Below are 16,648 nucleotides of genomic sequence, written 5' to 3'. Positions count from 1 at the left end.
GGATGGTTGTCATGGGTTTAATTTAATGTGGTTTTATTTATTTAATTTATAATCATTATTTATTTTACTTTTAAAATAATAATTTTAAACTAAATTGTAACAGAATGTCGAAAGTAAAACGAATTTCAAGGATGTTTACATAATATTCGATTTTTATTGTACTGCGAACTGTTTAATCTCTCTTTTTACTCAGTGGCGATAAACATATTTGAAAATAATTTAATCACGTCAGTAGGTTTGTACATAAAGTAATTTTTTATCGTTATATTAAATGTTTTTTTAATAAGTTTCAACGCGTAAACATATTTTAATTCCGTGTGCAGCTAGATTATATGTGTGTAAAATATGGGTTTTTTATGAAACAAGGATGTGAAAATAATTTTAAATGTATATATCATTATTTATTTAAAAACATTGAATGTCGGTATATAGAATAATTAATGTGAGATTTATTAATAGTTTTTTTTTAAATAATATATGTGTAATTTATTTAAGAGATTCATAAAATGCCTTTGTATCTGATGAGTGAAATGTTTTGTTTTGTTTTTAATTTAAGTTCATGTTATTTATTTGTTTTAACATTATTTATTGTAGAAATAAAAAGTGTGGAATAGAAAAACTGTATTATTAATAAATAAATATCCCTGACAGAATCCACTTTGAATAATAAATATTTTGTGTATTCTTGTGACAGAGATCAGTGGAAGATTTCGCATATTAAAGATAGGTAGCCTTAAAATAATAATACTGGAGAGTAGGTACATAATTTACACGTTAATTTTCGCACTACTAGTACATGTTTCATAAAAGAAAAGCTACTGGCAAGGAACAAAACAAAACAAAACAAAACAAAACAAAACAAAACAAAACAAAAAAAAAACAAAAAGAGACCTAACCGTTTATAATATTCGACCTAATCATGCTGTCTCTTTCATACGTATATATAAGTTTTTTACAAGAAATATTAAAACCAGATCGGAATAGCTAGGTATTAACCACCTTCCTTTATTTTATCTCTTTCCCCTCTCAACTGCCTTCAACTTTACATCATACCAAAATTGGAAATGCCATATTGTTGTATCTTTGCCTTTACTTGCAGATTTAGAGTGTTGGGAACAAGGTTCTTTACAATAATTGCGTTTATTTACGTACAATAAATAAGTCTGGATTTAGCCAAACTTTTCATTACCCGAGGGTTGATAATTCTCTGTTTCTAGAAGCTTGAAGTCTGACAGTGATACCCCACAGGCAATTGCTACACTCTAGAGACATCTGTCGGATTCTGGAGTAAGCTTTTTGACTAGTGCCATCTATCGCTTGAATACCCAACTTTTTACTATACATCACACATATTAAACAAAATATTAAAAAAATTTTTACTGGTACAAAATGTCGTCCAAAGGTTGCGCATTCAGAAAACTTGGGGGAAAAACTCTAAAAATAATAAAATTAAATGTTTTTTTCTGACTCCAGACTACAAATTGATTTTAGAAGAGCCACGGTGAAAGGCCATTCATTCAAGAGTCAAATCGTCTTCAGATTTTAATCTTCAGTATCTTTTTACAACCTTCGACATTAAAAAACTATTTTTAAATCAACTCTATGTACGTCAAAGATGGTTTCACTTCTTAAAATAAGGATATTTTCATCTTTGAAAGGAAAAACAAATAAGCACAATAAATTGCGATTCCATTCAAAACATTTCTTTGAAATTTTTCAAAGGATGCCGTTAGCTCTTATAATTAGCTCTCATTTTCGAACTGATTTCCAGCAAGCCCGCGGTCAAAGTCAATCTTGTTCCTCAGAAATGTAAAAAAAGATGAAAAAATGTCGTGCTCTTTGAAAAATGTGAGATTAAGTATGTCAATTAAACCCACGGAGAAAAATCATCCTGTTAAAAACACGTGTACCAAAGAAGGTTCTAACAGGACACCCGGGAGGCAAACGAAAGGCGGGCAGACCTAGGCTGAGATGGGAGGACGATGTCAGGAAAGATGCCAGAGGACTACTCCATGTTGCAGATTGGAAGACGACGGCCGAGGACAGAGGGCGGTGGAGGCTCATGTTAAAGGAGGCCAAGGCTCGAAATGGGCTGTAGCGCCATTGAAGAAGAGAGAGAGAGATAAAAAAAAAGAAATTTGCCAAATTGAATTTGATAGTATAATTAAAATTGAGATTAAAATTAAACATCTTCAAAAAGACGTTCTTTGGATGAAAATTTCAATTAACATTCGGAAAATTTGGCTTCCAAAGTAAATCAACCGTGTGAAATGTAAAATTCCATCAAAATAATTTTTAAATCTTTATATTTTATATTTCGGGTAGCGGTAAAAACGATTTTATAAACAATTGTTATGAAGTAACAAATAATTTCGAGAGTTGCCATTTCTTCTTTTTATTCTTTGATAACCAATATTTTATAATTTTAATCGCAAACATATAAAAACAGCTCACATCCGTGTTACATTAAAAAAATCTATTTACTTTTTTTGAGTGGTTTGGCCTCACATCCAAAATTAAGTTTTGTTTGTAAAGGGTCAGGCAGTCAGTCTTGGCTTTACTAATAAACGTGTTTTAAATTTTACACAATTGATAAACAAACATTATTGTGTAAAATTTTGATTAGAGTTTTATCGACACGATTGGGTCTCACTGTTTATATAGACGAGATTATAATACGATCCGGTCCAGTGGGATAGTTTAAAAATATGAGTAATATGAAAATTTAATAAAAATATGTAGTGTTTTTTTCTGTTATAATTATATTTTTCTGTTATAATTATATTTCTTTTTTTTATAATTACTGTTAATTGACCAAAAATCACATAACATCGAATTCTTTAATGGACCGTATTTCATAATTTAATACACAAATAAATAAAACAGTTCACATCCTTGGTAGATATTTGCCATAAATTTGTAATAATAATAAATTATTCGGTTTGGTTGGCTATTTTGTAATCAAATCCAAAATAAAATATTGCACTAAAACGGTCGCAGAACCGTTTCTCCGATGAGATGAAAACCATTTTCAAGCCTCCTCTTTAAGTAAATCCTTTTAACAAGCCTGAAAATGATATCTCAATGCAACCTAAGTGACCAGCTTCCGCATGGGGGATCCAATGATGTCAGAATTAGTTAACCTCTCAGCTTTTTCATTGCTTTTTTCCTTACTATTTTTTTTAAATACTTTATAAAATAATTTTTTACAAATTTTCTTTTTTATTACATTAATAATTATTAGTGGGTTGAGTATTGACCCTCCCACACAATTACGATGGAATAATAACATTAATATTTTACTATACACAGCTGGGCCAAGATTTAAGAGTTGAATTTTCTCAGTTTAATACTTAATTGCTAACGTTTGTGGATTTGAGGCAGTAAAAAGATGATCTGTATATTGTTATAACAAACAAGTGCCTTGTTATATCTTTGATAAGACATGCTTATCTTATTCATTTCATATAACTGAGATATTGACAACAGAAGATCCTGCTTATTGAACACAAATTGGATCTAATTTATAAAAACATGGAAAGCCGTTATCTGGATAAGCGAGTTTGAGATATGCGATGTTGCGTATGAAATAGGGTAGCAGATATGAGAGAAGGGGCAAACCCCTTGGTTTTTTGGGATCATCTGGGAATTTGGTTAAAGTTAAAAAACAAACTAAAATGCGATTGCGTAGCCGGCTTAAGACGAGACAACCCTAAAATAAAGCCAGATTCTTAAGAATGTATGTAGGTGAAACAGCCGTGCACAAAAATATTCGACGCGCGGCCCTGGTGTATTGGACATACCTACGGTTAAATTTGCCCTAACAAATTGGGAATTTTGACAACATAAGTGATGAAATCGTGTAAAACTAATATTCGGCTCTCGGACAGGCGTAATGAACGAACCTATGGTCGACTTTGTCCTAGGAGGCATAGAAAATCGATCATTCCTTGGGGTTTATTTTAATTATTTTTTTTAACGTATTACTAAAATTTTAAATTTTCCCAGAGCGATCCCCTGGAAAGTTACAAATTCATGGGGTCTAGAAAATAAAATCTGGTGCTAACGCCTAATTATATGGTAGAAAAAGGTTTTATAAATTTTTAAAACCGTTTTACACAAATGTTTATAAGTTAAAGTCAGGTTTTTATTAATGTTACATAAAAATAACCCACATCCACGTGGATCACTCTAGAAACATTTTAAATTTTAGTAATACGTTCATCAGAAATAATTAAGTTTCCTTCCAACTAATCAACAAACTAAAAAAAATCCTTTTGAAATTAATCTTAAATGTATATACCTATTGCTAAAATAAAATATTTGTAAACAATCCTGTCTCGATAACCAAGTGAGACAGAAGCAGTAAAAAATATATCTGTAAATCCCATTTATATAGATGGACCTAATAAATAAAAAATAACTTTATACTTATGTTAATTAAAATAAATCAATAAATACCACAAGAAAGGGAATTCGTATCCAATGTACGATTCTATTATAACTCAAAACAGTGACAATTCTACACTTCTTTAAATAGTGATGTAAAGTCATAAAAGCGATGAAAAAACTAATCTGTAAACCCTACTTACGTAATCCTATTTAATTTATTTATTTATCCATTACTTTTCACGATTTTAAATCTCTGTATAAAGGTGTGTTGAATTGTGATTGTATTGAGTTGTGCGGTTCCCCCAATGTACATGTGCAGCGTGTTCCTTTGTATACCATCACAACAAATCTTTCACTATTCTTCTAAAAGGCAATGACCCAGGTGTAATAATGACTTCAGATAAATATTACGTAAATTCAACCGTAGTCCATTGAATAAATTATTATGAGAACAAGGTTTTTAAGAACCGTTTGCTTTATGGTTTATTATTGTGCCTTGGAACTTTCTCTTCCTTTAGTCATTGCGGAGAGAGGTCTGTGAGTCATATAGGATGTAGAATTAAGTTGCGTTCATACTCAACAAAATTGCACTCATATTGATAGGGACTTTAGGTAAGTTTTTAAATCAAATAGAGTAGCTTGTTTAATAGGGACCTAAGGTAAGTTTTAAAATTTTGTTTTATTTTAAAAAAAAGTATTTAATAGGGGCCTTAGAAATTTTTTTAAATGAAATAGAGTAGACAGCTTATTTAATAAAAAATCAACCCGTAAAATGCAAAGTTTTTTCTAAAATGCAACTATTTTTAATTTTTGACCTAGTTGCGCCATCTCTTGGGACGGCTAGTATCAAATTTAGAGAAAAATATTTTTTATCTGTTTGACTGAAGATTGAACCTTCCTCCACAGGGACTGCCTCTTAAACTGCTGTGAACTTTTAACAACTTCTTTTTTTTCGGTTTGACTGAGCCTCCTATCCGGGAAAAAGAGTCGACAACTCTATCAAACTTGGCAAATGCCGGTCGGGTAGGAAGATATTTATATCATATATTTATAGCTGTAATGTCATCCAATGCATTAAAAAAGAATTTATCTGCCCACTTTCAGCTTGATCGGATCTCGGGAAGCAAGATTTGCATTTATTCATTCACGAAAACAAAATCAAAATTCAAATAGATATATTTAAAAGCACTCTGGTTTGGTGAGTGTTTTTTTTATAGCAAGTGATATGCATTGTTTATTAAATACAAGAAAAGTTATGACAGATAAGGTTAGGTTAGGTTAAATTGTTTGCTGTTTGAAAGATTTTATAACTCTTTTATAATGATGTTTTAAATTTTATGTAGAGTTTTTGTCAACGAGTGGTTGTCCTAAAATCTGTTCGAACCCAATACCCCATTTCCAAAGCCTCCCCAATCCAAACCCAACACCCCCAATGTCAAAGTTATTCGTTACCCATTATGCTCGAAAAATAACACTCAAAAGCAGGTATTCAGAACTGAAACGCCAATGTCGTTTTAAATTCAGCAACTTTATACACCTGTGTTTTTATGCAGATAAAAGTATATATTATTAATAAAATTAATTATTTTAAGGACGTCGTTTCTTAGTACATAATTTTTTGTTTTAATTTTGAATAAATCTATTTAATTAAACATAAGCGATTCCGTCTTTAGATTTGTATAATCAACTATTGCTTTGCTCGTTTAGCGTAGACAAAACAATGTTGATGGAAGTTCCGTGAACTTGTTACCGTTTCGTTTCGCCGGCATCTCGTAATAATGCCTGGGTTATTCCGGGACAAGCTGCTGATGTTGCTGTTGGGACATTATGCTACGTATACATCCGCGAGCCAAACTCTGTTTGTTTGTTTGTTTTTTTTTTTTGAACCTTTATTTAGATGTACGCAAATTTTTTCATAAATCTAGTACGAAATATATAAAAAATACAAAAAATACAATGTACAAAAAATAACAATTACATTTTAACACTAGAAAGACCGGGTACTGCTCCATACCTAAGACCACAACGGTCATTTTGACCGCTGATAACATGCGAGTTTATTATTATTGTAATTGTATAGTATTTGGCATAATATTAAATAAATAAAACAATAATTATGTATTGAAATGATTTACTTTAATCAATTAGGTGCACATTTAGTACAAACTGTTTTTTTATTTATAATATCTGAGGCTCTTTCCGCAAACAGATTTCTTACAATTATCACATGTGTCATTTTAAGAGAAAAAGATAAATACACAAAATTGCATTATATAAGATATCTAGGTGACTAAAATAATATTGGTGAGTATGTTCAACAATCAAAAATTATTTTTTACATATAAAGCACATGCCCTACGAAAAGTGGGCTTGGGGCTTCCTTTATGACATTTGGTAGGTTATTATAAAGTTTTTTTCCCTTTTATAAAACGCGCTGTTTTGTGTGCATGAAAGTTTAGTTTTGAGAAGCCTAAAATCTGTGCGTCTTCTCGTAGGATAATTGTGAACATTTTCACGGTACATAATAATTCTTTGCAGATAATTTGGGAGCATATTATTTTGATGCTTATACATCATTATTAACGCATTATATATTATATGTTGTTTGATTGTCATCATATTTAAATTTTGTAACATAATTTTAACTCTAGTAAAAATGTTGCATTTTAGAATCATCCTCATCCCCCTATTTTGTATAACCTGTAGTTGATTATTTTGGGCCTCGTTACATAAGAATAAAACACTAGAACAATAATATAAATGCGGAGTAACAATAGAAATATTATAGAAGTTATTTCTGATCCTTTTTAGGAATCCAACTTTTTTAGCAATATTATTTGTTTTGTATTCTAAGTGTTCATCGAATTTTAATTTATCATCTAATATTACCCCCAGATATTTAATACTACTCACCCTTACTATGTTTACGTTATCAATTTTTAATATCAATTTTATCAACTGAACCTCAACTGGAAAGAAACAAAGCAACCACAAATTGCGCGAAACGCAGCTTGAAGTTGATTCGTTCCTTTCCCGTGATTTGTGGTACGGTTTGCGTTTCGGTTAGCAAATGTATACGTACACTTAGATGGGATTGGTCAGACTCCAAGTATTAATTATGTTTTTGTGTTTCATTGAACTATCTTATTACGAGCTATGTGATTTGCATTACGATTAGAAATAGACACATATTAACGTCTTTTATTAGCTCTTTGTGAGATTCTGAATGGTTTTAAATGATTGTATTACTCTCTCGACCAAACGCCGTACACCGCAGAGGGGGAGGGGGGTTGATTCACAAGTCACTCATGGACACACTGATCTCCAGATTTCCCAGATGAAATGATTAATAGATGTATCTATAAATACACATTTTTCTTGTTTTGTTTGACTGATTGTACCTTCCTCCCCAGGGACTGAATCTTAACTCCTGTGAAGTTTTAAAATGTCTTTTAAAACTTTTAAAAAGTGGTTTGACTGAGGATTTAACCTTCCTTCCCAGTGAAATAGTCGACAAAGCTAACACCTAAGCTAAATTCCAATTAGATATTTCGCATATTTACTGCTATAAATTTGAATTTATCAAATATAGGTAAAATCAAAATACAGAAAAATGCGCATAGGCGCTCGAGTATGTGCACGAGTGGCATCAAAATAATGATAAAATGAATTGTCATTGACAGTGAGTATATCTGGTGAGTTTCAGCTTGATAGGATGTCGAAAACTAAGTTGATTTTCAATTACAATATTCCATTTCAGTTGTTTATTTATCAATTTTTCATTAATTCAAGAAAACAATATCTAAATTGAATTTGATATATTTTAAAAATTAAAAAGACGAACTATTAATCGAAAAAAAATGTATTTAAAGACCATATATTGACATTTTTTCTCCAAATGAAGTCAGAAATCACTGGTTAAAGATGAATATGTCTTGATTCACTCCGTACAATATGTAAAATCTATCCGTATTTGTAAATATTTACAACATAACTAAATCACTATTTTGATTAATCTTTATAACGAATCGGTGTACATTATGAATATCGAAAAATAAGCCATAGATTAATTGAAGGTTTTCCTATCGCTTTGCTTGAGTAGAATACAATTAAAATAAAAACTTACTCAATAAAAAATATAAATGTAAACTACTAAAATTGTTTTTTTCAATCGAAATGTATGAACGCGTAAAGGAAACAACTTTTAATAAATACAGTATAGGTAAGATTATCTGTGACAGTTTCATTTGATTAATTTTTTTGCTTTCTTATAAAATTATTTACAAAATAAATAAAAACCAGTTTTTTTATTGAAATCGAACGTTTCTAGACTCCGTTTGTCAAGTGATTTTAATGCCTATTACCTACAATATAAGGTATACCAAGAATATACGCATTTTTGGCTTGTAGCTTCCTTTTAAAATGAAATATGGGTATTAACGTTCGCTTTATTACTCAAACCACTAAATCTATTTAAAATTCACCAAAGTACACTAAAAATATCAATTTTTATTTTTTTTACTATGGGTTGAAACACATAATTTGAATGAAAAACAAAACAAAAGGTGTGGAGAAATAATTGTTCTTGTTTGTTGTCTCGAAATAACCTATACCTCTATATTAAAAATTATTAATTAAATCATTTTTAGTGCGAGGATGACATTATAAGCCCCGAGGAAAAAGCGTCTTTGATCCCTTCGGCACCGGTTCTTAGTTAGGAAAACGCCAAACGCACACCCAATATTTATAAACGCTTGACATTTGTCACATGTGAACGGGTCGTTTTTACTACTCATTTTGCCTGTGGATCGATTTGCCGGCCTTCAGAGCCACGTGTTCACTCCTTCCTCTCCTTAAAAAGAGCCTTCACACAATCCCCAAAGAAATATGTAGTTTTGGCATACGAAAATACGTACGTTGATTTTGTGTACTTACATTATACATAAAATATACCAATTTCACGAAGAATACTGAATGAAAATGTAGAGTTATTTTTCCATTGCCTAGGGCGGATTTCCGTCTCAACAGTGTTCAATGTATTTATGCTTTGATAAAAAAAAACTATAGTATAAATCAAATTTCTTTCAAAAATGAAAGGAATTTTATTGAACTCTGATGTAGCTTATTATTTTTTTTGCAACAATTCTGTGAAATAACATTTAAATATATTATTTCCTTTTCAAATAACCATTTCAGAAGAGTTATTTGAAAATGGAACAAGTCAAACAGAGAATGTTATCCGTTTTATAGTTACTTAATTTTTTACGGGGGAATATCATGCTATAATCTATTTTATTTTAAATAATTTATTGAGTAAAACCACAGATTTTTTGTTTCAGTTTTTCGTGAGTCTCTAATATTGTCTTTAATAAGTAAATATCATGATAGTTTAATACTTTTTTTTTAAAGCAAAACATTCATACATGTACGTCGAAATTCAAGAAACATATAAAAATATCAATGATGAAAGTAAAAAATAAGAATTTTTTAGATTTCAACATATTTTATTCAAACATGACCCATCACAAGATTGTAAGTAGGTACTTTCTCTGTATGTTCAATCTCGCTGAGCTAATATTTAAAACCACAACAGAATCAGTAAAATGGTACATGACAATAGAATTCTCCGCCGCTCATCTCACTAGGGAATAATATTATTTAATTCAATTGTATTCAATCAAATAAGTAAAGTACATAATACATACGTAAATGTATTATATCGAATATGGGGTTACTACTGTGATTTATGACAATAGCCACGATATGGTTAATCCAAAATCACCACTCTCAGCTAGTATGGAATTTGTTACCGTTTTCTTGAATAGATTTAAAAAACTTATATTTTTTTTTATATTTTCACTAAGCATGTTCAAAAACTGATTCCCCTAGTTTCACTTGAAAATCTCACAAATTATCCTACTATACTCTATTTATCCTCCATAATATATATTTTTTCTTCCTTCTATATACAATAATTTGTATGGATTTTAATTTTGTAATTTTTTTTAACTTTGTAACCTAGTTGTATTATTTTTTCGCAAAAGTCTTCTTCCATCCACAAGCAAATGCTTTTAATGAAAGTGTAGTACAAATTAAAACAGTATGACTTGTAAACATTGTATATTTATTGTAAAAAACACAAATAATAAACAAATACAAATACAAAAAAAAAAATATTAGAAAGCAATTGAGTTTTATAAGAAACACTGAAACTCTTGTCCGAAGGATGTTCTGGTATTCACTAATTGTTGAATATTGTATTTATCTTTGGTATTTATTACTAATCACTGTAATTCCTAGTTGCCTTTTTACTATTGACGGCAGTATAATAATAATGCTAAAATATTAACATCCATAATATTTTTATGTTATTGCCAATATATTCGGAAATATGCACGAGTGAAATAATGTGATAATATGAATGCGTTCAATTACAACACGAGGATTGGATGACACAGTCAGGTAGGTAATGTGAAAATCTAAATCCGGTATCAATGGTGACACTACTCTTTCAGGCTTGCGGGGAAAGTAGAAAAAATTGTAAAAAGGGTATTATATTTACGATCTGTATAAAAATAAACATCTTTCAGGTAAAATAATTTTTGCGAAGATTCATCACTTAAAACAAAAAAGAACAAATTTTTAATTTTCTTCTGAAATCAAATATTCTAATATGAACCGATTAAAAAATATATATTTTACGTAGTTATGTAACAATTTATTTAGGTATTTTTTATCAATTCTTATATAATATTGTGGAAGCATACTAGAAGTCTCTCTAAGCCATTGTCAAACTCTCACTGTCATCTTCAAGCAAAGAAATCCTGTTTTTTTACGTTAGAAGAAAAAATATTACTTTCTATTGACAAGATTAAACAACCGATCATTGTCGCTTCCAGTACTTGTAAAACCACTTTCAAGAGGTCAATCAAAATTTGTTGATATTGGTAACATACATTCTTAAAATAGCATGGAGAAGAATGAGTATTGCTAATTTATCAAAATCCGGCTAAAAACGGGATTACAGAGTTTTTTTTTTTTTTTTAATTTTTTTTTCTTTTCTTTATACATATAATACATATTAACAAATAGTATGTTATAACAATATATATTATAGCAAATAGTATAATAGTATTTCAAATATATCGGAACAAGTCTTTAATGTACCACCTCGGTTTAAAAATAATGGTCACCTCACCAAGTCTTAGGTAACAATTTTTAGTAGAATTGTAAATAGTAGCTCAATTTTTTCCTTCTTCCTGAACAACCAAACGTTAAGTTCTAACTAGCGCAACGCAAAACAAGCTTTACGTTACTTTGTATTTCAAACACGTAGAAACTATGTTACGTTGAATACTACACGACATTACGTCATTCTGTAGTACGTTCAAGCATTTTATGAATGAATGGATTTTCCGTTGTTCATTCATAACCGTTTTATTGCAAAAACATTTTGGGAATAATTTATTGAGCAATTTTCTTCATAAAAATCGGAATAAAAATGTTGACACATTCTTATAATTATTTATGTAGCGTGACCCAAAACAAGAAAGAAATGAATTTAATTTATTTATTGTTTTTGTGTTTAATTCGTAGAACTCCATTTAATTTTTTTATAAATTTAATTTAGATTAAATTTGATAATATTATTATTAAGTTCTGCAAGTGTTTTAGTTTTTTATTATTGTGACAGCTGTTTCGGCTTACAAGGCCATTTTCAAACTGACAGTTTGAAAATGGCCTTGTAAGCCGAAACAGCTGTCACAATAATAAAAAACTAAAACACTTGCAGAACTTAATAATAATATTATCAAATTTAATCTAAATTAAATTTATAAAAAAATGAATTTAACACCAGCAAAATTAAAGCCCACGATAGAAAAAATATTCTGTAAAATTAATAAAGGATTAACCTTCTTCTCCGAGGTATCAATAAGTTCGGCATCTCTGTCTACCGTTTTTAGACAGAGATACCGTATTAGGTGAGAGCGAGAAAGTAATTAAATTTAAAAAAAACTACCCGCATTCCACATTCCCGCCCTTAGAATGGAATTTTTATACTTTCCTGTTGAATTTTTGCATATTTGACGTTTTGTGGAATATTATTGTTTAAATCTATCTAATTTCTAAAACTTTGCGTAAGTCATGTGCAATGCCAGGACGTCAGACAATTGAAAATAATTTTAAGTACGTTTCTGTGATTTTTTATCGCAATTTCTACCTGCCTAGCTGTTTTGTGAAATATAACAAAGAATAATGTTGTTATTATGCAGTCCAATACAGTTACTGTCCGAAATTATTTTCAAATAATTATACGGTTTGCGCAATTGAACTGTACTTAAAAAAAAATATTTACAAGATTTTTGTAGTTCTTAGTTCATGAGGTACAAGCTCGGTGAAATCATAGCTATGCAAAATAAGTTTTCAATACTGAAGTATTTGTAAAAAATATGACATTCAAATGAACACTTACATAGATCATACATAGAGAATAATGACCATTGCTAATTTATTAATAATCTCTTCAAATTATTGGCAAATTCAGTTAAAACGGGATTGCGGGATTTTATAAAAAAAATATCAGGTAAAAAATTTACATCGTGTCGGAACATGTTTTCATGAAAATCCGAATATTTTTGCATTTAGACATGATGTATTAAAAAGGCAAACCGCCTTGCATTTTCCTTGATAACATATCAATATCTGTGATTTATAATTTATAATATGGCTAGTATCCGTGGATGTATCTGACCGAATTTATTTTGGGTCTGCTCGTAAAGAACCATCTACGGGTCAGAAGGGATGCATTGTACACATTTCTCTAGGTTGATTCGTGGATAGTTTGTAAACTTGATTATCACGTAGAGCATTCATTTCTATGTTCCCGATGGTTATCTCCGTCACCGACAGCATAGACTGTTTTATCTCCCGGCCTGCAGGACTAACTTGCCAATGGTCATGACGTTGGGAAAAGCAATATTGTTGTTGAACAGAATCAATTCGAACATTTTTAGCATCAATTAAGTTACCTTCAAAATTCAAGCTCTATTATTACTAACATATTTTATTTCCGATTGTCTATATTTAAAAATAAAAAATTAAGATTTTGAAAACATTTTTGTAATGTTTTTGAAATAAATAAATTGAATTGAACAGAATTTGAAGATATTCTTAATAAATTAGCAACTGTCATTTTTCTCCGTGTATGGGATGACGACAACAGCTTTATGGAGCTTATTCCTCTCTGCCACATATTAGAAAAAAATGGTTAGAAATTTAATAAGTTAACTACCAATCAACCTTAAAAGTCATTCCAATCTCCCGGCCCGAACTGTCAATAATATGTTCAATGACATTATTTCATCTAAATGGCCCAACTTTTCTCTTTTATTTATTGATTGATCCAAATCTCCCGACTCTCCTAACTGTGGTATAGGTATTAACGTTTACCACAATAATTCTAATGACAGAATATTTCATTCAATTTCAAATCAATTTTCAATATTTTCAGCCGAGTGCATTGCAATAATAGAATCTCTCAAATATATAATCAAAAATAATTTTGAACATTCCCTCGTTCTCTCTGACTCTCTCAGTTCCCTCCAAAAACTTAAATCCAGTCCTCTTCTTCATCCTGATGATCACTTTGTATGCCTTATTCGAGAGATGATAGCCTCCATTCAAAGCTCTGGTAAAACTGTAACTCTGATTTGGATTCCTGGACATGTTGGTATCATGGGTAATGATATTGCGGATGCCATGGCAAAACAAGGAACGTCCAACCCTGTTGTTACCCTCGTAAACCACATTCCCCTATCTGACATTTTTTCTATCATCAAAGATAGATCCCGCAATGTTTGGTCGGAGTATTGGCATATTGCCAGTCAATCCAAGGGAGCCTGCTATGCCTCAATACAAAGGACTATTCCATCAAAACCGTGGTTTCAGCAATTCCCTCATTTTTCCAAAAAATAAATTTCTTCACTCATTCGAATGAGGATCGGACATTGTTCCGTTCCTTCCCATCTTTTTAAAATTCACGTCGTCGACTCTCCAGATTGTACATTCTGTAGTCTAGAAGTGGGAACTTTAGATCACATATATTTTGGTTGTCCCTCTCTAAACAAATATCCTCTCTTCTATCAAGCCTTATCTAAAATTGCCTCCTCTCCATTCAACATCTCATCTCTTCTAAGTCTGAACTCGACTCCAATTTTCATTATAATTTTGAAATTTGCCTATTTAAATAAAATTAATATTTAAATTCACCTTTCATTTCTCAATAATTTTAAATGATGGCCAAGAACACCCTTGAAGGGTGAAAGCCAGAAATAATGAAAAAAAAACAAAAATACCAATCATTTTCCAATGCTGTCATTTTTACAGCAAAGAGTCCATGCTATCGTCCAAGATCGGTTCGTCACCGATGTCCTAACGCAACGCTGTAGCGTGGGGATTATACAACACATCGCACCCGGAGCCTGTCTCATATATAAACCACAGCTTACACAGTGGTACTTCAGTTGTCATATTGGAGTGAGTTTGTAGAGAGTGAGAGTGAAAGGAATCTGCATTGGGACTCAACCGGGTTTTTTAGTTATACAAGGGTGAGTCATCATGATTGCTTTCTTTTAAATGCTACAATATTATGCATATAATGAATTAATGTAAATGGCTTTAAAACCGATAGCGCCTTTCAAAGCAACATAATAATACAACCATTTGGAGTCAGTGGAGCGATCGCTACCCCAAATAATGTTTTTTTATGAAGCAGAACAAAACGAAGAGAAGGAGAAGGGGTAGTAAGCACTAAATTGCCAATAAAACTCAAAACTATAAGTAATTTAGAACTTTTAACTATTTAACTTTTTTTAACTGTTACCACTTCCATATTAAAACTGATAGAATTTTTCCTACAACTTATTTAATAATAGTACCCCTCAGGCGAATTTGTTCGTTTTTGTAAAAAGATCATGGTATCATTGAAATCATTATATTTCCCTAACTGTCATGGTGATATTTGTGTAAAAGGAGAAAACCTCGCGCTTTATATTCAAATCTAGATGTTTTTCACAGAAAAATTTAAATGTATTAGTCGCAATTTGAAAAAAATTCTTAACAATTATTTTCATGTGAAATGTTAACAATAGGTAAGAATAACGTTTCTAATACGTTTTGTCTAATAAAATGTGAGTTTTTTTTATTTATTTGTTGTAATTTATGTTTAAAAAACGTAGGGTGAGCATTTTCTTATGTTTGCATTCAAATTTATAATATTTCACATATTATATGTTTATTTATAATAATAAAATTTGAAAGCGTACCTACCTATTGTATCGCCTTTAAAAAACAGTTTTTGGTTTTCGGATACGTTAAGATATATTCCATTTATTTGGATTTTATTTTACATAGCAGAAATACCCCAAAGAATATACCAAAAGTTCTCTGATGTTGAGAAACATGAACATCAGTAGGTACATAGTTTATAGAAGAATATGAATAAAAACAGATAAATTATCAATGTTGGTGGTTGATTTAGAAATATAAAACTACGAATCTAATTGATGTAAAATGTAATTAAGTCATCAATCATTCTAATGGAATTCCATCACGAAATTCAGTACCAAAAAGAGATATATTAATAAAATATTACGCCGCTTCCCCCTATAACGAATATTTTTTCTAAGTTTTGCCAAGAAATTTAGTTCCATAATTGAGTTAGGTATTATTATTTATTTTCGTCTTAGTGAGCTTTTACATGAAATTAATGTAATTAATACAGTTCTGATAACTATTTGTTGTAAGGTGATACTGAAATTAAACTTAAAACAATGTGGAGTAATTTTAGCAAATGTCAAAAAAAATTATAACTATTTTTTTCGTTTGCACTTTGCCAGGTGAGCTCAGAACACAGTAAGATGTATTAAAAAAGTTATATCACGAGATTTGATTATAAACACAACACTTATTTTTAGGCATGTGAATGTTTTGGGTGAATAATAACAGTGCTATATATTTTGTAAAATTGTTTGAATCACAAAACATTGAATAAATTATGCAGATAAAAATGCTAAATTTCAACCAATGTACCAACCCTGAAACTTTATAATAAACGACGAATAATTTATTTACAAATATTATATGTCAATTACCAAGATATCGACATTTAATACAGGAGTTTGCTGGTGGTTTGTGGATTCCGCACCAAACTAAATATATAAATAATCTGGAAAAATTACAAAAAAAAAGTAACTCA

At 30.2% G+C, this 16,648-nt stretch overlaps 1 protein-coding gene across 1 annotated transcript in view; it reads left to right on the top strand.

Moving 5' to 3' along the window:
- Positions 1 to 14,936: 14,936 nt before the first annotated feature.
- Positions 14,937 to 16,648, top strand: part of Osi2 (DUF1676 domain-containing protein Osi2) — a 59,287-nt gene continuing 57,575 nt past the window's right edge. Inside the window, exon 1 of the mRNA XM_089646866.1 lies at positions 14,937 to 14,999. The gene's annotated coding sequence lies outside the window, so the exon portion shown is untranslated. The remainder of the gene's footprint in view (positions 15,000 to 16,648) is intronic.

Source organism: Hesperophylax consimilis, chromosome 25 (assembly GCF_061612785.1).
Source record: "Hesperophylax consimilis isolate HC1 chromosome 25, BYU_Hcon_1.0, whole genome shotgun sequence".
Lineage (NCBI taxonomy): Eukaryota > Metazoa > Arthropoda > Insecta > Trichoptera > Limnephilidae > Hesperophylax > Hesperophylax consimilis.
Note: the sequence above shows the minus strand (reverse complement) of the source record. Positions and strands in the feature narration are given on the sequence as shown.